The sequence below is a fragment of the Lagenorhynchus albirostris genome, chromosome X (genome assembly GCF_949774975.1).
Source record: "Lagenorhynchus albirostris chromosome X, mLagAlb1.1, whole genome shotgun sequence".
Lineage (NCBI taxonomy): Eukaryota > Metazoa > Chordata > Mammalia > Artiodactyla > Delphinidae > Lagenorhynchus > Lagenorhynchus albirostris.
The window spans coordinates 16,983,409-17,008,855 of record NC_083116.1 but is presented as its reverse complement, the minus strand read 5'-3'; the positions used below and the strand labels follow the sequence as shown (position 1 = coordinate 17,008,855).

General features: G+C 39.4%; 1 protein-coding gene across 2 annotated transcripts in view; it reads right to left on the bottom strand.

Annotated features, from left to right (window-relative positions):
- GPC3 (glypican 3) overlaps positions 1-25,447 on the bottom strand; it is a 444,307-nt gene that overhangs the window by 86,512 nt on the left and 332,348 nt on the right. The gene's annotated exons all lie outside the window — the stretch shown is intronic.

The window sequence follows — 25,447 nt, the reverse complement described above, 5'->3', positions numbered from 1 at the left end:
TTAGATTTGGTGGGCTGGTTGTAATTTATACATCTTTAAATAACAACTATATTTAAGGACTACCCTGACATTTCAGATGGTCGACATCTTGTGTTTTCATGGTTCCAGAAAGAGACAAGGATATATACAGTGTAACCATCAGTGAAGTTATATGTAGTGATTCTACAAGTTTGAACTAAATTCCAGCATCATTACCTGTGAGTTAACAGTGCAGAGACCTTCTGCTATAAATGCACCACCCACAACACCAGGGACAAAGTGTCCAACAAATTCACACACTTGGGTACTCACACTTACGCAGATACCTTAATTAATGGAAAACAAGTGTACAACTGCCTTAATTAGTAATATAAACCTAGAGGGCCACAGGGGTTTATAGGAGGCTGCTGTTACTGCTAAACAAGTTCTTCTCCTTCCCAAAACATGTCCCTACTCCACGTCACTCCAGCCTGACTTGTTTCTTATTCTAGTTATACCAGCCAGAAAAAAGATTTTTCCATCAACTCAACTGGGAAAATAGCTCCATCACTTTTGTCATTAAGATAATACCTCCTTTATGCAAGCAGAACCTGTACACTTGGAAACACTACCTTCCTTTTAGAGGAGCACAATCATTCCCTGTATTGCTTTGTGAAATTCCACTTTCTAGCTCTATGTTAAATAATTATCCAAACCTACTATTTCTCACAGCTCTGCGTTTAAAATCAATGACAAAGGGAGAATTATGAAAGCAGTGAGAGAAGCAATTCATCACGTACAAGTAATAATCAACAGGATTAACAGCTCATTTCTCATAAAAAACTAAGAAGCCCAGAAGGCAGTGGGAGAAGAGATTCAAAACACGGAAAGAAAAAAAAAAACCCAAAACTGTCAACTAAGAATTCTATATCCAGCAAAACTGTCCCTTAAAAAATGAAGACATTCCCAGATAAACAAAAGCTGAGGGAGTGTGTCACTATTAGAATGCCCTGTAAGAAATGCTAAAGAGAATCCTTTCAGCCTAAATGAAAGGATACCAGACAGTAACCCAAAAGCAGTAGGAAGAAATGAAGAAAACTAGAAAAGGTAACTCCATAGGATGTTGTTATTATTATTACATTTTTGCTTAGTAAATACTTTTTCCTATTGCTTTTAAAGGACAATTGCATAAAGATATAATTAGAAATATGTGTTGATGGGCTTAAAAAGATGTAAACTGTATGACAATAATAGCACAAAGGAGGAGAGAGGGAACAAAGCTATATAGTAGTAATGTTAAGTTGGTATTAATGCAAATTAGATAGCTATAAATTAAGATGTTAATCCACAGGGCAACTACTAATAAAATAATTTTTTAAATGTAATAAAGTGAATGACAAGGGAATTAAATGACAAATTAGAAAATATTTAATACAAAAGGCAGTAATGGAGCAACAGAGAGAAAAAAAGAGACATAAGATATGTAGAAAACAAAAAGCAAAATGACAGATTTAAATCCTACTGTATCAGTAATAACATTAACTAATTGGATTAAACTCTCCAATCTAAAGGCAGAGATCTAATGATATACTGCCTATAAGAGATATACTTCACATTCAAAGACAAAAATAGGTTGAAAGTAAAAAGATGGAAAAATATACTATGCAAAGAGTAACTGAGAAAGAGCTAGAGTAGCTACACTAATATCAGATAAAATTTATTTTAAGACAAAAACTGGTACTATAGACAAAGAAGGTAATTTTTTAAAAGACTGAGGGTCAATACCAATAATTCACAATTATAAATGTATATGTATCTAACAACAGAACTTGAAAAGACATGAAGTAAAAACTGACAGAATTGAAAGGAAAAACAGTCAACTTAAGAATAGTAACTATAGATAGTAATACTCCATTTTAAATAATGGAGAGAGCAACTAGACAGAAGATCAACAGGCCATAAAAGACTTAAACAACATTATAAACTAACTGGTGCTAAGGAAACCAGATATCCATAAGTAAAAGAATGATTTTTAATCCCTACCTCATATCATATACAAAAATTAACTCGAAGTGACCAAAGGCCAAAATGTAAAACAATAAAGCTCTTAGAGGAAAACACAGAGGTAAATCTTTGTGAACTTCGGTGAGGCAAAGCATAAGTACAAAAGAAAAAAAATAGATAAATTGGACTTCATCAAAATAAAAACACTATCAAGGGAGATTGGGATTGACATGTATACACTATTGATACTATGTATAAAACAGGTAACTAATGAGAACATACCATATAGCACAGGGAACTCTACTTAATGCACTGTGGTGACCTAAATGGGATGGATAGGGGATAGGGACTTCCCTGGTGGCACAGTGGTTAAGAATCCGCCTGCCAATGCAGGGGACACAAGTTCGAGCCCTGGTCCAGGAAGATCCCACATACCTCAGAGCAACGAAGCCCGTGCACCACAAATACTGAGCCTGTGCTCTAGAGCCCGCGAGCCACAACTACTAAGCCCGTGTGCCACAACTACTGAAGCCCGCATGCTTAGAGTCCATGCTCTGCAACAAGAGAAGCCACCGCAATGAGAAGCCCACACACCGCAACGAAGATTAGTTCCCGCTCGCCACAACTAGAGAAAGCCCGTGCACCGCAATGAAGACCCAATGCAGCCAAAAATAAATAAATAAATAAATAAATAAATGAGGGGATATATGCATATGTATAGCTGATTCATTTTGCTGTACAGTAGAAACCAACAAAACACTGTAAAGCAATATACTCCAATAAAACTTAGTTAAAAATCACTATCAAAAAAGTGAAAAGACAACTCACAGACTGAGAAAAATTTTTTGCACACCACACATCTGATAAGGGTCCTGTATCCAGATTATCTAATGAACTCTTATAAGTAAAAAATAAAAAGACAACCCAATTTTTATAATGCAAAAAGGATCTGAGTAAACATTTGCCTAAAGAAGATACAGAAATGGCCAATGAAAAGATATTCAACATCGTGAGTCATTACTGAAATGCAAACCAAAACCACAATGAGCTATCACCTCATTGGATGAAGCTTGAACATATTACGCTAAGTGAAATAAGCCAGTCAAAAGGACCACATGTTATATGATGCCATTTATATAAAATGTTCAGTACAGACAAATTCATAGAAAGTAGATTAGTGGTTGCCAAAGGCTGGGGGAGGGGAGAATGGGGAGTGACTGCTAATATTATGGAGTTTCTTTTTGGGGTGATGAAAATGTTCTGGAATTAGACAGTGATGATGATGGTGATGGCTGTACAACTTGGTGAATATACTAATAACCAGTAGATCATACATTTTAATAGGGTAAATTTTATGGCATGTGTATTTTATCTCAATAAAAAGAGAAAAAAGGGAAGCAACCAACTGGGAAAAGTTTGCAACCCCATATTTAGAAATAAAATTCCTATTGTTGGCATTACAGAGGTCACTGAAAATTCTACTCTTTATTGATACGACTGGGTGTCCCCTCCTGTGAAAAGATATATTCTTGGAATAATTTTAAGGGAAAAACCTTTATTTTATTTTTCTATTTCAATTTGCCTGAAAATTATTATACCAGCACATCAATTATCTTATTACACCAAAGTCTCAGTGACCTCAGTCTTCCACAAAAATCTTTCATGGATTTGCTTTCAGTACTCATTCAGATCAGGGAAAGTGTGTCACACAAGGAGAAGGGCCATCAAGGAGACACAACATAGCTAGTTCTCATATGACAAGGGCCTACAGAGTTTTAGGACATGAAGAAACAATGGAAACAAGAGTTCACTAAACAGTTGTCATTTGGCTAAATTCTTGAGGTAGAAAATCAAAATGATTCCTAAACCATAAATAATGTATTGGAAGGTTATGGTTTCCTGGGAGAGTTGAATTCACTCTTACTGTTAATAGTAATAGGGGAGGAGCTTCAAGATGGCCGAAGAGTAAGACGCGGAGATCACCTTCCTCCCTACACATACATCAGAAATACATCTACACGTGGAACAACTCCTACAGAACACCTACTGAACGCTGGCAGAAGACCTCAGACCTCCCAAAAGGCAAGAAACTCCCCACGTACCTGGGAAGGGCAAAAGAAAAAACGAAAAACAGAGACAAAAGAATAGGGACGGGACGGGACCTGCACCAGTGGGAGGGAGCTGTGAAGGAGGAAAGATTTCCACACACTAGAAGCCCCTTCGAAGGTGGAGACTGCGGGTGGTGGAGGGGGGAAGCTTCGGAGCCGCGGAGGAGAGCGCAGCCACAGGGGTGCGGAGGGCAAAGCGGAGAGATTCACGCACAGAGGATCAGGGCCGACCTGCACTCACCAGCCCGAAAGGCTTGTCTGCTCACCCGCCGGGGCGGGCGGGGCTGGGAGCCGAGGATCCGGCTTCGGTCCAAGCGCAGGGAGAGGACTGGGGTTGGTGGTGTGAACACAGCCTGAAGGGGTTAGTGCGCCAGGGCTGGCCGGGAGGGAGTCCGGGGAAAAGACTGGAGCTGCCGAAGAGGCAATAGACTTTTCCTTGCCTCTTTGTTTCCTGGTGCGCGAGGAGAGGGGATAAAGAGCGCTGCTTAAAGGAGCTCCAGAGACGGGCGTGAGCCGCGGCTAAAAGCGCGGACCCCAGAGACGGTCATGGGACGCTAAGGCTGCTGCTGCCGCCGCCAAGAAGCCTGTGTGCGAGCACAGATCACTATCCACACCTCCCCTCCCGGGAGCCTGTGCAGCCCGCCACTGCCAGGGTCCCGTGATCCAGGGACAACTTCCCCGGAAGAACGCACGGTGCGCCTCACGCTGGTGCAACGAGATGCGGGCCTCTGCTGCTGCAGGCTTGCCCCGCACTCCGTGCCCCTCCCTCCCCCCGGCCTGAGTGAGTCAGAGCCCCCGAATCAGCGGCTCCTTTAACCCCGTCCTGTCTGAGCGAAGAACACACGCCCTCTGGCGACCTACACACAGAGGCAGGGCCAAACCCAAAGCTTAACCCCGGGAGCTGGGCAAACAGGAGAAAGGGAAATTTCTCCCAGCAGCCTCAGAAGCAGCGGATTAAAGCTCCACAATCAACTTGATGTACCCTGCATCTGTGGAATACATGAATAGACAACGAATCATCCCAAATTGAGGAGGTGGACTTTGGGAGCAAAGATAAATATATTTTTATCCCTTTTTCTCTTATTGTGTGTATGTGTATGCTTCTGTGTGTGATTTTGTCTGTATAGCTTTGCTTTTACCATTTATCCTATGGTTCTGTCTGTCCGTTTTTTTTTTACTTAAAAAATTTTTTTTTAATATTTATTTTAATAACTTTAGTTTATTTTACTTTATTTTATTTTACCTTCTTCCTTTCTTTCTTTCTATTTTTTCTCCCTTTACTCTGACCCGTGTGGATGAAAGGCTCTTGGTGCTCCAGCCAGGAGTCAGGGCTGTGCCTCTGAGGTGCAAGAGCCAAGTTCAGGACACTGGTCCACAAGAGACCTCCCAGCTCCACGTAATATCAAACGGCAAAAATCTCCCAGAGATCTCCATCTCAACACCAACACCCAGCTTCACTCAATGACCAGCAAGCTACAGTGCTGGACACCCTGTAACAAACAACTAGCAAGACAGGAACACAACCCCATCCATTAGTAGAGAGGCTGCCTAAAATCATAATAAGGCCACAGACACCCCAAAACACACCACCAGACGTGGACCTGCCCACCAGAAAGACAAGATCCAGCATCATACACCAGAAAACAGGCACTAGACCCCTCCACCAGGAATCCTACACAATACACTGAACCAACCTTAGCCACTGGGGACAGACACCAAAAACAACGGGAACTATGAACCTGCAGCCTGCAAAAAGGAGACCACAAACCCAGTAAGATAAGCAAAATGGGAAGACAGAAAACACAGAGCAGATGAAGGAGCAAGATAAAAACCCACCAGACCTAACAAATGAAGAGGAAATAGGCAGTCTACCAGAAAAAGAATTCAGAGTAATGACAGTAAAGATGATCCAAAATCTTGGAAATAGAATAGAGAAAATAAAAAAAATGTTTAACAAGGACCTAGAAGAACTAAAGAGCAAACAAACAGTGATGAACAACACAATAAATGAAATAAAAAATTCTCTAGAAGGGACCAATAGCAGAATAACTGAGGCAGAAAAACGGATAAGTGACCCGGAAGATAAAATAGTGGAAATACTACTGCAGAGCAGAATAAAGAAAAAAAGAATGAAAAGAATTGAGGACAGTCTCAGAGACCTCTGGGACAACATTAAACACACCAACAATCGAATTATAGGGGTCCCAGAAGAAGAAGAGAAAAAGAAAGGGACTGAGAAAATATTTGAAGAGATTATAATTGAAAACTTCCCTAATATGGGAAAGGAAATTGTTACTCAAGTCCAGGAAGCACAGAGAGTCCCATACAGGATAAATCCAAGGAGAAACACACCAAGACACATATTAATCAAACTATCAAAAATTAAATACAAGGAAAACATATTAAAAGCAGCAAAGGGAAAAACAACAAATAACACACAAGGGAATCCCCATAAGGTTAACAGCTGATCTTTCAGCAGAAACTCTGCAAGCCAGAAGGGAATGGCAGGACGTATTTAAAGTGATGAAGGAGAAAAACCTGCAACCAAGATTACTCTACCCAGCAAGGATCTCATTCAGATTCGATGGAGAAATTAAAAGCTTTACCGACAAGCAAAAGCTAAGAGAATTCAGCACCATCAAACCAGCTTTACAACAAATGCTAAAGGAACTTCTCTAGGCAGGAAACATAAGAGAAGGGAAAGACCTACAATAACAAACCCAAAACAATTAAGAAAATTGTAAGAGTAACATACATATCTTTAATTACCTTAAATGTAAATGGATTAAATGCTCCAACCAAAAGACACAGACTGGCTGAATGGTTACAAAAACAGGACCCGTATATATCTGTCTACAAGAGACCCACTTCAGACCCAGGGACACATACAGACTGAAAGTGAGGGGATGGAAAAAGATATTCGATGCAAATGGAAATCAAAAGAAAGCTGCAGTAGCAATTCTTATATCAGACAAAATAGACTTTAAAATAAAGATTATTGCAAGAGACAAAGAAGGACACTACATAATGATCCAGGGATCGATCCAAGAAGAAGATATAACAATTGTAAATATTTATGCACCCAACATAGGAGCACCTCAATACATAAGGCAAATACTAACAGCCATAAAAGGGGAAATCGACAGTAACACAATCATAGTAGGGGACTTTAACACCCCACTTTCACCAAAGGACAGATCACCCAAAATGACAATAAATAAGGAAACACAAGCTTTAAATGACATATTAAACAAGATGGACTTAATTGATATTTATAGGACATTCCATCCAAAAACAACAGAATACATATTTTTCTCAAGTGCTCATGGAACATTCTCCAGGATAGATCATATCTTGGGTCATAAATCAAGCGCTGGTAAATTTAAGAAAATTGAAATCGTATCAGGTATCTTTTCCAACCACAATGCTATGAGACTAGGCATCAATTGCAGGAAAACATCTGTAAAAAATACAAACACATGGAGGCTAAACAATACACTACCTAATAACGAAGTGATCACTGAAGAAATCAAAAAGGAAATCAAAAAATTCCTAGAAACAAATGACAGTGGAGACACGACAACCCAAAAGCTATGGGATGCAGCAAAAGCAGTTCTAAGAGGGAACTTTATAGCAATACAACGCTACCTTTAGAAACAAGAAACATCTCAAACAAACAACCTAACCTTACACCTAAAGCACTTAGAGAAAGAAGAACAAAAAAACCCCAAAGTTAGCAGAAGCAAAGAAATCATAAAGATCAGATCAGAAATAACTGAAAAAGAAATGAAGGAAACGATAGCAAAGATCAATAAAACTAAAAGCTGGTTCTTTGAGAAGATAAACAAAATTGATAAACCATTAGCCAGACTCATCAAGGAAAAAAAGGGAGAAGACTCAAATCAATAGAATTAGAAATGAAAAAGGAGAAGTAACAACTGACACTGCAGAAATACAAAGGATCATGAGAGATTACTACAAGCAACTCTATGCCAATAAAATGGACAACCTGGAAGAAATGGACAAATTCTTAGAAAGGTACAACCTTCCAAAACTGAACCAGGAAGAAATAGAAAATGTGAACAGACCAATCACAAGCACTGAAATTGAAACTGTGATTAAAAATCTTCCAACAAACAAAAGCCCAGGATCAGGTGGCTTCACGGCCGAATTCTCTCAAACATACAGAGAAGAGCTAACTCCTATCCGTCTCAAACTCTTCCCAAATATAGCAGAGGGAGGAACACTCCCAAACTCATTCTATGAGGCCACCATCACCCTGATACCAAAACCAGACAAGGATGTCACAAGGAAAGAAAACTACAGGCCAATATCACTGATGAACATAGATGCAAATATCCTCAACAAAATACTAGCAAGCAGAATCCAACAGCACATTAAAAGGATCATACACCATGATCAAGTGGGGTTTATTCCAGGAATGCAAGGATTCTTCAATATATGCAAATCAATCAACGTGATACACCATATTAACAAATTGAAGGATAAAACCCATATGATCATCTCAATAGATGCAGAGAAAGCTTTTGACAAAATTCAACACCCATTTATGATAAAAACCTTGCAGAAAGTAGGCATAGAGGGAACTTTCCTCAACATAATAAAGGCCGTATATGACAAACCCACAGCCAACATCATCCTCAATGGTGAAAAACTGAAAGCATTTCCACTAAGATCAGGAATAAGACAAGGTTGCCCACTCTCATCACTATTATTCAACATAGTTTTGGAAGTTTTAGCCACAGCAATCAGAGAAGAAAAAGAAATAAATAAAAGGAATCCAAATCGCAAAAGAAGAAGTAAAGCTGTCACTGTTTGCAGATGACATGATAGTATACATAGAGAATCCTAAAGATGCTACCAGAAAACTCCTAGAGCTAATCAATGAATTTGGTAAAGAAGCAGGATACAAAATTAATGCACAGAAATCTCTAGCATTCTTATACACTAATGATGAGAAATCTGAAAGTGAAATTAAGAAAACACTCCCATTTACCACTGCAACAAAATGAATAAGATATATAGGAATAAACCTACCTAAGGAGATCAAAGACCTGTATGCAGAAAATTATAAGACACCGATGAAAGAAATTAAAGATGATAGAAAGAGATGGAGAAATATACCATGTTCTTGGATTGGAAGAATCAACATTGTGAAAATAACTCTACTACCCAAAGCAATCTACAGATTCAATGCAATCCCTATCAAAGTACCACTGGCATTTTTCACAGAACTCGAACAAAAAATTTCACAATTTGTATGGAAACACAAAATACCTCGAATAGCCAAAGCAATCTTAAGAAAAACGGAGCTGGAGGCATCAGGCTCCCTGACTTCCGACTATACTACAAAGCTACAGTAATCAAGACAGTATGGTACTCGCACGAAAACAGAAATATAGATCAATGGAGCAGGATAGAAAACCCAGAGATAAACTCACGCACATATGGTCACCTTATCTTTGATAAAGGAGGCAAGAATATACAGTGGAGAAATGCCAGCCTCATTAATAAGTGGTGCTGGGAAAACTGGACAGTTACATTTAAAAGTATGAAATTAGAACATTCCCTAAAATCATACACAAAAATAAACTCAAAATGGATTAAAGACCTAAATGTAAGGCCAGACACTATAAAACTCTTAGAGGAAAACATAGGCAGAACACTCTATGACATAAATCACGGCAAGATCCTTTTTGACCCACCTCCTAGAGAAATGGAAATAAAAACAAAAGTAAACAAATGGGACCTAATGAAACTTCAAAGCTTTTGCACAGCAAAGGAAACCATAAAAAAGACGAATGGACAACCCTCAGAATGGGAGAAAATATCTGCAAATGAAGCAACTAACAAAGGATTAATCTCCAAAATTTACAAGCAGCTCATGCAGCTCAATATCAAATAAACAAACAACCCAATCCAAAAATGGGCAGAAGACCTAAATAGACACTTCTCCAAAGAAGATATACAGATTGCCAACAAACACATGAAAGAATGCTCAACATCATTAATCATTAGAGAAATGCGAATCAAAACTACAATGAGATATCTCACACTGGTCAGAATGGCCATCATCAAAAATCTAGAAACAATAAATGCTGGAGAGGGTGTGGAGAAAAGGGAACCTTCTTGCACTGTTGGTGGGAATGTAAATTGATATAGCCACTGTGGAGAACAGTATGGAGGTTCCTCAAAAAACTAAAAACAGAACTACCGTATCACCCAGCAATCCCACTACTAGGCATATACCCTGAGAAAACCATAACTGAAAAAGAGACATGTACCAAAATGTTCATTGCAGCTCTATTTACAATAGCCAGGACATGGAAGCAACCTAAGTGTCCATCATCGGATGAATGGTTGAAGAAGATGTGGCACATATGTACAATGGAATATGACTCAGCCATAAAAAGAAACGAAATTGAGTTATTTGTAGTGAGGTGGATGGACCTAGAGTCTGTCATACAGAGTGAAGTAAGTCAGAAAGAGAAAAACAAATACCGTATGCTAACACATATATATAAAATCTAAAAAATAAAAATAAGGTCATGAAGAATCCTGGGGCAAGACGAGAATAAAGACACAGACCTACTAGAGAATGGACTTGAGGATATGGGGAGGGGGAAGGGTAAGCTGTGACAAAGTGAGAGAGTGGCATGGACATATATACACTACCAAACGTAGAATGTACAGCTAGTGGGAAGCAGCCGCATAGTACAGGGAGATCAGCTGGGTGGTCTGTGACCACCTAGAGGGGTGGGATAGGGATGGTGGGAGGGAGGGAGACTGAAGAGGGAAGAGATATGGGAACATATGTATATGTATAACTGACTCACTTTGTTATAAAGCAGAAACTAACACACCATTGCAAAACCATTATACTCCAATAAAGATGTTAAAAAAAAATAGTAATAGAGCTGTGCAAATGACTCTCTGGATATCAAGTGGGAAACTTGGCCTATGAGGTTGTTACATTTCTGAAATTTCCATCATATTTCCAGTTTCAGCTTACAAAAGAAACATTACTATCTGATGCTTTTGGAACATGGCTACACTCTTTCCTTTAAACTAATGGTGCTGGTTTTCTGCCTGATAGGTACAAATTCAACAAGAGGCCTACTGCTAAACCTGGTTGGATGAGTCAAAGCTTTATCTGTTCCAATCCACAGGTAACTTAGGACACCACACGTAATATTTTGGAGCCTATTTTTACAAAAACAGAAAAATGGCAAATTCTAAATACATTGCAAGTATATAAGGAAAACAAATGATTCTGTGGGCAGTCTATCTACGGTTATTGCCTGAGTTAACAGAGTGCCCTGTGGACACTGGGTGTAGGCACAGAATTTCTTACTACAAGTACTACATATTTACCAAGCCATTAATTCTCCTTATGAAAGAGCTGCCTACTAGGCTTCCTGTTTGCACCACTGCACCTTTTTGACATCTGTCAATCACACCAGGAGCCTAGAGTCTAGGACAGAGGGAAAATATGGCTTAATCAGTTTGACTTTTAGTGTTGATAGTTTAGGCATTTTAACAATCCTTAAGTCCACCCTTAATTTTTTCTTGTTGTTACTGTTGTTTATCAATTTTCCATTTGAGGTTGTTGTACAGATAAAGTTTAGCTACCTGAAAATAACTAGACTGAACCTATCTCAGCATCTGCATTTATAAACCAATGGAGTTGCTTATGTAGTCGATGGCTTCTCCCAAGAAACTACTGAAACCCGCATGTCCCAATTCTAACTATTCTAACATACTAAGAATCCCTGAAGAGAACAATGAAATAAACCACTGCTTGACATCAGAACCGTCATCCTAATAGTTGGTTGACTGTTGATAGCCTTTAAACTGCTTAATGGCATATGGCCGTAAATACATATACACCAATATGTTAATTAGCAAGTGAATACGAACATTACCGAAAAGTACCCCACCCCCATTTTTTCAAGCAACATACATTTTATCTTTGTTAGATTCTAACCAAACTTTCCTATCGAGTCAACTATTTCCTGGTTTTTATTGAGCTATATAGTCTGTGTATCATTTACAAATAGGGTATATCCTACCAAGTTCCTATAAAACCTGTTAATTCGCAATAACAAGTCCCTTCAGAATCTGAATAAATCTGCTCTGGGGATTCACGTAAATCAAAGCCACCAAGTCATTCCACTGGATATGTTTGACCTCATTGCTGTATGTTTACACATAAAACAAAATGTCACATTATAGTCGACTGTACATTCTTACATGTTGTGAACACTGATTTATTTCAGGTTTTAAGTTTCATGCTCTGCCTACAAATTGTATTACCTAAGAGAAATTGCATTCTGGCGTTCAAATCAAAACCCTTGTTATCTGCTTGTCTCATAAACAAATTTAACCTGGAGTCATAGCTATATTGGGCCCCCACAGATCATCTTCTAATGAGGTAGCACAGTGTATTGGCAAAGGACAGGCAGGTGTTCTTAGCTCTGTCACTCTTTGGGTCTTGGGGGAAATCTCTTCCCCTCTTTGGGCCTTGTTTTCCCCATATATATAAGGAGGAAGTTGGAATGCATGAGTTCTAAGTCTTTCCTAGCTCTGACAGTCCATGATTTTTAGAGATTGTTAAGGAGAGGAAAAGGGGAAATCATTTTGGAATGATTCTTTGTGAAAGAGAGTTGAGTTTTGGGGGCTCAGGATTTTATGGGGGTTTTTTTGTGGTTTTTTGACGGCAATGCAAGGAAACCTGATCTAATTTCAGCCTCAACGCAGTAAGGAATAATTGCTAATCAAATGTTAATAAAATGCTTACAGGCTTTAGGTCTGGGAAAGTCATTTTAAACACTTAGAAAAACAATCGGGAATGTCAGCTGTTTTTTCACCTGCTCCTAGAGGAAATGCTTGGCTTTTAACCATGACATCCTCCTTTAACTCAACTACAGTACATTTAAACCTACTAGCAACCTCTCGTTTTGAATTACACACGAAGATATTCAACCCAGAGAATTATCTTTCCCTTGACCTGAATCCTGTTCGTCCAAAGTATCCAGCACTGCATTAAAGTTCCTGCTTAGAAGTGCCTGCTATCCGTACTAGAAGGACTGGATGCCTTAATGAAATCATGAAACTTTATAATGAGGTACTAAAGATTGCTCCCCGCCCCCACCAAGAATACTTTCTAAATTTGATGGTCTCCTCTCTCAATTGCCAAAATGCAGGGCCGACCTTGCAAGCAGGCAGAATAGTTGGCTGTTGACAAGCAGAGATCAGAGAGATGCTGGGTGGCACTATGCCCCCAAATCTTTCCCTTCTTGGGCACTTGCAGGGCTCGACATTCTATCTGTAGAGACACATTCCTTTGGGATAAACATTGATCATCCCAGGTGTCTTCTTGAAATAAAATGTCTGTTGGAGAGGTAATATATTAAATCACCAACACTTTATGGTAATATTTCCTAGGGTGAAATCCTTAATATATTTCCCCTAGTTCCATAATGCTATGGAAAAAGAGATCCATGGTCAGACAAGTCAGGAAAACACATTACGCTACATCGCTTCTTGGAGCAAAATAATGCACATTAGCATAGTAAAGGTTCTAAGTCCTGATGTAAACAAACTAAATTATTTGAGCATATGGAATGCTTTTGAAAAAATTTTTAAATTGAGGTAAAATACACATAACATTTACCATCTTAACCATTTAAAAATATATAGTTCAGTAGTGTTATGTACGCTCACATTGCTGTGCAACCAATTTCCAGAACATTTTCATTTTGCAAAACTGAAACTCTGCACCCATTAAACAACAACTTCCCATTTCCCCCTCCCCCCAGCTCCTGGCATCCACCATTCTACTTTCTGTCTCTATGAATTTGACTATTCTAGGTACTTCATTTAAGTGTAATTATACGGTATTTGTCCTTTTGTGACTGGCTTATTTCACTTAGCATAATGTCTGCAAGGTTCATCCACGTTGTAGCAAGTGAGAGGATTTCCTTCTGGGCTGAACAATATTTCATTGCATGTACATACAACATTTTGTTTATCCATTCATACATTGATGGACACTTGGGTTGCTTCCACCTCTTGGCTACTATAAATAATGCTGCTATGAACATGGGTGTGCAAATATCTCTTTGAGATTCTGCTTTCAATTCTTTTGGATATATACCCAGAAATGGAATTGCTGTATCATATGGTAATTTTATTTTTAATTTTTTGAGGAACCGCCATACTGTTTTCCATGGTGGTTGCACCATTTTACATTCCCATCAACAGGGCACAAGGATCCCAGTTTCTCCACATTCTTTTTTTTTTTTTTTGCAGTACGCAGGCCTCTCACTGTTGTGGCCTCTCCCGTTGCGGAGCACAGGCTCCGGACACGCAGGCTCAGCGGCCATGGCTCATGGGCCCAGCTGCTCCGCGGCATGTGCAATCTTCCCGGACCGGGGCATGAACCCGTGTCCCGTGCATCGGCAGGTGGACTGTCAACCACTGCGCCACCAGGGAAGCCCCTCTCCACATTCTTGACAACTCTTGTTATTTTCTGTTTTTACTGAGAGTAGACACCCAAATAGGTGTTCTCTCATTGTGGTTTCGATTTGCATTTTCCTAATGATTAGTAATTTTGAGCATCTTTTCATATGCTCGTTAGCGGAACGCTTAAAAAAAAATCACGCCGATAATAAGTTCTGGGGAACACACTGGGCGATATGCTGCTAGAGCGAATGAGTGATAATGATTGCTTTTCAGAATAGACGAGTTTTTGTCAACTTATTTTAAGAGCAGCTAACATTTCTAGTTTGAAAGCAACACATATACAGTAAGTATGTGTCCAAACAGTGGTTATCTTTGGCTAGTGGGATTAGGAGTAGATTAATTTATTTTCACTTTTCTGTAATTTCTAAATTTCTACAATGAACCTGTATTATGTAATTTTTAAAGTTTAATATACCTGATGTTAAATAAATAGAATGCAGTGCTGTGCTAGTTGTTTTGGTCGTAGCACTCAGCTTCCAATGATCCTTTCCTCGTCACAATCCTTATGCTCTTGTGCTCAGTCTAGCAGTTGCTTAGGTTCTGACTTATATCATTTCCTAATTGTTCTCTATGTGTGAATAGTGACTGCTTCATTACTTGTAAGCTCTTTAGTGGAAGGCATTGTGTTTTATACTTCTTTTGCATACCCCAGTAGTAATAACCACATTTTCCAACCCCAAACAAGGCATAACATCTAACAAAGGATGTGTTTGTGTGTGTTTGCATGCTGTATCTGACTGAGTATGTGAGGCAGTTTGGGAGTTTTCATATGGATATTAAAATACTGAAATTCCGGTGCAGTCTCAGTGATTTATGAGGCAAAACAGATAAAAATGTTTAAAAGTGTGCCCTTGAATGATGCAGAACTGTTACCCAAACCCCTACAATAAAACATTCTTAAGACCTTAGAGGCCACTGAATATAATAAATTAAAAAATAATTTCTCCCATTATACAGACGTTAGTATTCTTATTTCTCCATTTAATTTTTTTTTTTACAATATTTTGACCCTACAACTTAGCATTTTGTCAAACATTGTTTAGTTGGTTTTATGTAAACTGATTTGTTCCTAAAATAATCTCCAATCAGAACATGCCATCTCATTTATTAGCTTTCCTCCTCTCAACAGATGTTCTGAGTCCTCATTGTTTCCAGATTACAATCAGGTTGTCCATAATACACAGATGCAGACATCTGGGCCAAGGGAAAATGGGCAAAACCATTCAATCAGGTAATGGAGGAAATGCTTCCTGCAAGTTTGTCCAGCAGCTATTCCTACAAGTGATATCCTGAAGGTGCTAGTCTGAGCTTTGCTGCAGTTCTGATACCTGAAACCAGAGTGGACTTTAAAGTGTGGCTGCCTGATGTAGTGGAAAAAGTAGAGGATTGGGAGCCAGACCTGGGGTCAGAACTCAGCTCTACCAACTTACCTACTGATTACACTTGTACAAGTCACTTCCCTAATCAGAGTCTCACCTGTAAAAAGCAGATAATAAAAGTGCAGTCATCCTTCTGTATCCTTGGGTATTGGTTCTAAGACCGCACGCGGATACCAAGATCCTCAGGTGTTCACGTCCCTTATATAAGATGGTAAAGTATTTCCGTACAACCTAGCACGTCCTTCTGTATACTTTAAATCATCTATAGATTACTTGCAATACCTAATGCAGTTGTACATGCGATGTAAATGCTCTATAAATAGTTGCCCATGCACAGCAAATTCAAGTTTTGCTTTTCGGAACTTTCTAGAATTTTTTTTTTCTGAATACTTTCGATTTGAGGTTGGTTGAATCCACAGATGTGGAACCTGCAGATACAGAGGGCTGACTCTAGTACCTCATGGAGCAACTGTGAGGAATCAATGAGATGAGACATGTGAAAGCATTTTGTAACATGTCACCCATAGTAATTTAAGGTAACTTTATCTCTGCTCTGGAACAGAGAAACTCTAGTCTTACTATACTTAGAAAATTATCAATGTCTTCAGAAATTGTGTTTAGCCCAGTCCTCTACTTATTCAAAACAAAACAAAACAAAAAACCCAAAACGACTCTAAAAGGAAACAAAGTCTAATTAATCTGTGGAAGGGAGGAGTGCACAACTCTCCTAGCATAGTCACATTCTTTCCACTTCTACCCCCTTATTTAAACTACAGAATATCCACGCAAAATGATTTGAGTAGACACTTCATTAAAGAAGATATACAAGTTGCCAAGAAACAAAGAAAAGGTGCTTACCATCATGACTCACTAGGGAAATGCAAATTAAAACCACAATGAGATAATACTACACACCCGCCAAAAAGTCTACACTCAGTAACAGTACCAAGTGTTGAATAGGATGTGGACAAATTAGAATCCTCCTGTATTGCTAGTGGGAATATAAAATGGTAGAACCACTTTGGAAAACAGTTTAATGTTTATTTATCACATGACCCTCCGGGGTATCTACCCAGAAGAAATTAAAACATATGTCCACACAAAGACTTCTACGTGAATGTTCGTAGCAGCATTATTTATAGTAGTCCAAATCTGGAAATGATCCAGATGTCCATCAACTGGTGAATGGATAAACAAAATGTGGTATATATCCAGACACTGAAAGACTACTCAGCAATAAAAAGGAACGAAGTATTGATACATGCTACAACATGTATGAACCTCAAAAACATTATGCTAAGTGAAAAAAGGTAGACACAGAAGACCGTATCTTGTATAATTCTGTTTATATGAAATATTCAGAAAAGGCAAATCTATAGGGACAGAAAGTAGCTTCGTGGTTGCCTAGGGCTGGGAATAGGAATGGGAAGTGACTGCAAACTGGCATAGGGAAACTTGTTGGGCTGATGGAAATGTTCCAAATTGGATTGGGGTGATGGTTGCACAACTGTATAAATTTAGTAAAACTCTTCAGACTGTATGTATGCTTATAATGGGTGAATTTTATGAAATGTAAATTGTATCTCAATAAACTGGTTAAAAATATCTTTGTAATAAAGAGAGAAATGCTAGTCAACGTGACAAGGGAGGAACATAAGCTTGGATGAAAATGCCTGCCCTTGGAGTGAAAACCCAGTAAGAAGCCAGCAATGTCTTACCAGACTCCTTTCTTTTTTTTTTTTTTTAAAGTAATACACAGATTTACTAATACCTTCTGAAAATAATAAAGTAAAATAAACTCTTTGGAAAGTACTACTTTTGGGATTCCCCCTGGGCTGTGACTCCCACCCCACAGGGAGATATTGAACAGGTGCAGCTCTACCTGTCTCACTGTGTGCCACTCACGATGCAGTAATACACAGCAGCATCTTTCAGGGCAGCGCAGGGCAGGCTCAGGGTGCTGGACTTCCTCTCAGTAGGGATAAACAGAGATGCCACTTCATTTACAATGTTTGCCAGACTCCTTTCTTACCCTAGCTTTCAGCCACTAAAATCATGCCATCAGCCAGGAGGCACACTAACTACAGGAAGTTCAAGTTGATACTTTTTAAAACTCAATTGCTATTCTTCTGAAATCTCTCTTTTCCATGCCCATGTCTCTCACTTTTCTCAATATTTGTTTTATTTTATGTTGTCCCCCAGGAAATGTGTTTCTTTGCTCAGTTTATACATACTTCTTTCTTCTACGGTATGCATGAGCTCTTTTCTCTACCTCTTACCTAATTCCATATTCATGGCTCTTACAGCCAGTATTTCATAGCAATGAATTTATATTGGAACAGACAGATCCCATCAGATAAGTGAACTACTTACTTGTAGAACTAGTCATTTCCAATGTATACTCACTCTTTTATGGATGCAAAATACCGTTATTTATCCAACAATGCAGGAGTGACAAGAAAATGAAAATAGGCCAGCTAGACAGTACTTGTTTGAGTTACTCGGTGAGGACTGGAGGCCTCCGAGATAGAGCCAAAGGCACAAGTAGCCAAAAGGAGTCTTTGACACTCAAGTGACAACGTAAAGCACCTCCACCTGCAGTACAATGCAATCATATAAGGTAAGGGAGTCTATTTTAGAAAGGTTTCTTTTTTTAAAAAAGTTAGCATTTTGGTCCTAACTTTCAGGTGTCAAAAATACCTGGGTTTCCAGGGTCCCAAGAATTCTAGTAACTCAGTGTTTAAAATGTACCTAAGAAGGTACGCCAGATTCCTGATTTGTTCATCAAACCACAACCAACACGTTCATTAAGCTATGGTATGCTGCAAAGAGTAAAGAATTTGGAGTCAGAAGGCTTGGATTCCCATCTTCTTTGTTTCCTCCGCTTGCTAGAAGTGAAATCTTAGGCAGATCACTGAACCTCACTAATCCCTAGTTTCCTATGCTATAAAATTAGGATAACAGTAATACCTACCTCACAGGGTTATGGGAATTAAATGTGTTTGTGTGTATAAAAAGCACTTTGTAAACTGCAGAGACCCATGCAAATAGAAGATTTCTACTTTCCAGAAAACTCCCAAAATTCTTTATATGTTATCCTGAACTTATAGGGCACCCCCCAAAATTACTTTAAAAAACATTGTTTTCATTTCCCCAACTCTAAGGGGTCTTGTTGACCCTTGGCATACCTGGCCTTGCATATGGTGGTTTCTTACTCGGCTGTACACATTAATAGTTAGTCTGCACAGTGTTTGGATCTGTTTCTTACACTTACACTTCCTGGCTCACAAAAGAAAAAATACTGTCGATCCAACATTTCTATTGCACCACTTTTCCCGAAGGATTTCCACACGCATTCCCCGCTGGGTGAGATGCAACTGCTGTTTAATAGCACATAGCAACACTATGCAAGAGTCTAAGACAGGATGCGAGAGAGGCGATATTGTATGCAGCTGAAAGGACAAGGGAAGCCAATGTCAACAGATGCAATTACCAGATGTGAACTTTGGCCAAGGAGGTCAGGGCAAACTCCCCTTTAAGAAGTGCCACGGGACCTTTAATGCCCCAGAGTCATTGCAACTTTGGCATCACATCTTATTCAGCATGGAATATTCTGGAGCCCTGACCCTTTGTGGTTGCATCAATCCAGTTTTGGGTGGGGGTTGTGGGTGACTTAAATGGTTTCACTAGCAGATCTCCCCTTGCTATTCAGAAGGTAGGCTCTCTGGAAAATTCGCTTCTAAATAATAACTTGGCATTATTTGGAGTGATTTAAAGGGATGATAGCTAGAGTGGATCCGGACACAAGCCACAATTTAACACTCCTTCCCCCATGTGGCTGCCTTTCCCCGCTCCAACACACTGGGAAGAGCATTGTACTCCAGTCCCACACAAACTTGGAATGAGCCAATTGTCCTTATTTTGTTCTCACTTTGCCACTTATTTCCTTTCCAGTACAAGGCAGGTGCACTGGTCCTTGTAGTGTAGGACCATGGAAATGCACTGGGAAGAATGATGCTCTCAAAGGCAGCAGATGCCTTAGCCAACCAGATCCAAAGAGAGAGTAACGAAGTTCACTCTTAGTAAACTGAATTCTCCCCAGGGCTTCCTCTCTAAGGCCATTCGTGAGGACCTACACAGTGGTGTCCAGAAAGAAACTCTACTGGGGGCAACATAAATTCACCCAAGGATTATCTATGAAATTCTTGAAGGCAAAATAGTAAGGATGTGTAAGCACCTGGTCCTCAAAATGACTCATTACTAAATATTTTAACTGAATCTATTTTCAATACAGCAGGAAGTGTCGAATACTTATGTATTTGCACATGATGAGAAGGGTTTATTGTCCCCTAGGGAGTCCACACATGTGGGTCAGACAAACTTCCTATTCTCACACCTTTACAAAAACAAAGAAGGAATATGGCCTGCCTGCTTATTCCATTCTGTACTATGAGGTGTTACTTTAAAAATCTGAACAGATCCTTTATTCATGATAAAACAGGGGAAAAACCAATCACCTGGAATTTATGATCAGTTAATTTTCTCATTCTCCAACCTAAAAATGAATTGCTTGTTCCTTCGCCTGCCAACCTTTTCTCCTCTGTCCCCTTCCTTCCCAACCACTAGTGTTGATGAATGAAGTCCGTTCGTGGTTTGTGGAAGTGTTTATCTAGGAAGGGTGTGATATTTGAATGGGGGAGGGGGTATACCAAGGCTCCAAGTTGGCCTCAAAAACAATAAATCACCAATAATATATCTTGCGCTTTCCCACTGTTCACTCCTCAGCCGGTGCCCATGCATAGTGTAAGTCTTTCTGTTTTCTCGTATAGGTATATATGAATGCCTTGCCTCTTAATTTAGTTGTGGACCCTCAAAGAGTAGAGGCTGAGTTCTAATACTGTCCCCAAGGGACCCGGCTGCAAGGGAATGATACTGTTCAGATTAAAAAAGAAAAATCTGTTGTTAGACTTTTCTCTCAGGCTGCTAACTCGGGTTTATAACTGCCCAAGCTCTACTTCCCCTGAGTCCCCCAACTCTCACAATTCTCTCCAGGTACCTTCACTAATCACCAAAGGCGTCATATGGTTTCACACCTCTGTGTTTTGCCCATGCTGTTCTCTTAGCCTTGAGTAACCTCCTCAGTTAAAATTCTATTTATGTTCCAAGAATCATCTCATATATCATTTCCTTCATAAATTCTTCCCCAATTCCTGTAACTGAGTCTAATAGTTTCATCTGTGCTCCTGCAACACTTTGTTTAGACCTATCGTAGAAGCCCAATTATTGTAATTATTTGTGCCTGTGTCTGTCTCCTCTGTGAGACCCATGGCTTTTTGAGGGTGGAACTGTGTCTGATTCATCTTTGTGCCTCTACAGATTCCAGGGCCTAGCCAAGTGCCTGGTACTCAGTAGCTAAATAAACAATAAGCATTTAGAAATCAAATGTGTTGATTTATTGAACTGTCTGTATGTCTTCTAGCTGTTAATCAAGGAGCCTGGCATAGACCACAAACTCAATACAGAACACAGAACATCTGTGTCGGAATAACTCCCCAAATTTTTAAATGTCAAATTTTTGGAAATTTGTTTAAATTCTTTTGCTTGCACGAAACCTTTGTAGGCCTGGCAGTTCATAGGAAAAAAAAAATCACTGACTTATACCTCCAAGCGTTTAGCCACAGAACATTTTGCAGACCGTTAAGAATGAGGGCTTCTGTTTAGGCAGTACTGGTTAATTTCTAACACAGAAAGTTATTTCTGGTATAGTGCATACATTATTTTTCGCTTTTCTCAACACTGTCACGCCCTGAACAAACACTCCTTTTTGGAGAGCCTGCCTTTCTGAGGGTCCCAAATAACAGGAACCTCTACAGGAGTGCAATCTAATGGTGCCCCGCCCCCTTCAGCCTATCAGAAGCTGGGTTGGGGGTGTTCCTGCAGGATGTTCTTGCTGTGGCCACCAGAAGCTCCAAATAAATGACCTCAAATCCTTCTCTAGAAAAAAATGAGGGGAAAGTGCCTTGGAACATGTTCCACTGATACTAACTAAACGTGTTTGCCAATATGTCCAGCATCAGGCCCAATAAGTCAATGGGATGTTAGGTGTCGATTTGCGGTGGGTTTTTTTCCCCCTTTCTGAATTCTAGACATCTTGGAACCTACGCCATTGATATTCCAACATGCAAGTTATTAATGACTAACACAGACAGAATTACCTGCTGCTACATTCCAGGTATGTTTATGTATTTCCCTGTCTAACCTGCTTCCTCCCTCCAGCTGTCTCAGTGTGGGGGAAATGGGGATGTTTCCCCCTCCCCTGCATCTTCTCCAACAACTGTGATGTCAAATGCAATTATTTGCCGAGGAATCTGCTGTACGATGAAAGGGACACATGCAAATCCTCAACAAGAAAGGGAAATACCAGCTATGGGGAAATATGTCCCGAAAGCATGCCCCTCTGGCCGACTCTGCTCAAGGCCCCCTGCGCACATATTAACAAGCTGAACACAATATGACTTTAGGAATGCAAAGAAAAAACTGTTTAACAGTTGAAAAATCTCCTCCTCAATCTGAGGTCAACCCAGCTAATAAAAAAACTTCAAAAACTTCTGAAAAACCATGAATAAGCCCCAGATGTTCCAGTTCTCAGCTGAACTTTCCACCAAGTTATTTCATACCCTCTGTTTTTCACAAGTAAAACTATTGCAAGCTCTTGTGCTTTCCTATCTCTTTCCAAAGAAAACTGCCTCCAGTCAAATTCCTTCTCCCACCCACAGTAACTAATTGTCCATACTGTTATTCATCTCCTTTTCTGAAGAAGAATTAAATTGGCAAGACCCCTTAGTGCAAGGGTGGGAACCTTTATTCTATCAAGGACAACTGACCCACAGAGGGAAAAAAATCAACGGGGGCCACACACAAGTAAGAAGCCACTGGATTTAGTTTAGTTTTTGTTTGTTTTTGTGGAATAAATATAAAATATTCACCTCATCTCCTTTAAAAAAAAAAAAAGAACGGGGGGGGGGGAAAAAAACTCCATTCAAAAGATAAAATGAATAGTTAAAAAATACTCCAGGTCTATGCTATAGCAAGTTTGGGCAATGAGGTGGTAATACAAACAAACAAACAAACAAACAAACAAACGATGTGGAGGGAGAGAAAAGAGAGATAAGAGAACAAATGGGAAAAGAAGAAAAAAAAGAAAGGTAAGGAAAAGAAAGAAAGAGGCCAGGGGATTGTGAAAGGAAGGAGAAAAACAGATCCAGAGAGAAAGGAAAAGAGGGAGAAAACAGAGAGAAAGGCTTGGCAAGGTCCCTAGTTAACGTGTTAGTTACAGTAAACAGCTTGTCCCACCCCTGGTGCTCCCTGTACTATGGGCATTAGAGTAAGTTCTCACTGCCCTTTGAAATCCTTATTAGCTTTCTAGCAGTTTAGGCAAAGTCCTTTCTGTGCTGAGAAACAGCTGGTCTGCTTTGATTTTCAAACTTCAAAGCTATTTTTGAAATAAAGGTTATTTTCTCAAGAAAGTCTGAAGGTTTTACATGTGTGTAAAGGAATGACTCTCTGACGTTGCAAAGCTGTCAGATGGCCTTATCTTTGGTCTCTGAGAGATTAGGGCTGTCTTATTTCATAGAGTCTGAATGTTATATTTGGAATCAGCATTTATTTCATTGATTTGAAAGTTTTTTTTTTTTCCCCAAAATCAAACTTAGTTTGGGGTTTCGCTGGATCCTGGTGTAGTAGACAATATAAAGTGGAGACCACATACACATCTTGAAGTTAAGACAAAACATACCAGCATTCACAGCTCTTTAATCACTACTCTTCTCCCATTGACAGCTGAACTTCTGAATGACTGCACCTAGCAACCCACTAGAGAGAAGTTGCTTCGAAGCTGCAGCACTGATTTTGGAGCGACTATGTATGTGCTCCTGTACCTTATTCCCAGAATATCTGGGATTACCTTCTGCTGATGGTGTATTAAAGAAGACAAAATGCAACAGGAAAGTGTCCAGAGAAGGGGAAATAAGATAATGAAAGGTGGAGAACAAGGCAATGCCATATGACAGACTAAAATCACTGGCCTTTTGAGTCTGAAAAGATGAAGGCTAATGGGGAAAATGAGAGAAACGCATACAGTTGTGATGGGTAGGTTAACTATAATCTTACGTCTTAGAACACTGCTTTTTCTGATTTAAAGATGATTTTTAAAAAGTATTTGGGCAGAGTACACAGAGGTAAAAAAGAAAATGAAAACTACCCTGATATTGCTAATGTTTTGATATGTATTGTTACTGACTTTTTCCCCATAAATACATTTATACATGTGCTAATTTTTGTTAAAATTGGACTGTACTTTACTACTGTCTCATCACCTGCTTTTTTACTTCACAATATGTCGTGAATATCTTTCTATCCATAACAATGTTTGAAAAATGTTTTTAATGGCTACAGATTACTCCATCGTATAGAAATGACACAGTTCACATAATAAATCTCCTACTGATAGATATCTGGGTTGCTTTTAATTGTTTTTCTATGCAGACACCACCACTGAAATATCCCATACACACATCTTTGTGGAGCCTTGGAAGAAATTGCTAGAGGTAGAGCTGCTAGTTCTAGGCTACTTCCAATGACCTGCTACATGATGAGACTGTCTTAATGGTTCTTCTTCCCTCCAAAGAGTAGAAGAAAGATCATAGAACTTAGAGTAAAGGCAACCTTTTAGTCACGTGAAATCTGAGTGTCATTTTCTTCATCTGTAAAAGAGAATATTAATGATGGCTAGCTCACAGGGTATTAGCGAGAAATAAATGTGGTAATATAAATTAAAGGGCCTCATAAACTTTAAAACACTTTAAATGCAGAGATTCTTAGTTTCTCAACATCTTTATATTAAGAATCTGGAGGCACTTTTAGTGAGCACACCCTCCTAGATGTCCCCCACACTGAGAGGGCCCCAAGAAACCTCTGAGGGCTTGCCATCATCCGGAATAACACTTCCGAGTCTCCAAACCTGAACTGGCTGCCTACAGGGTTGAGGGGAACCCTTCAACCTAGCAGATGTCTGGCTGCCACGTACCACGATGGCATTTGGCTCCGCAAGTTGTGTGCTACATGGCATTCACCTGGTGACTGTTTACCATTCTCTGCTGTACTGGGGAGAAAAGTTTATCATGTTCTCTTCCTCCTTTGGCCCTCTATAAATACACCCAGTTTGCGTGGGCCTGAATTGAACGCTCTGGCAAGAAACCAACTTTCTCAGGAAGAAAGAGATCAGTTGCATTGCAACACAACTTGCAAATTCCTTTCCAAACTTCTGGTGTTTTTGCTTTGAAAAAAAAAAAAAACCGCTGCTGTTCATCATCACTAGCCAAAAGCATTTATAGATTACGGATTTTTTTAATCTAGAAGGGAACATATAGCATGCATGGTGCTTTTTATTAG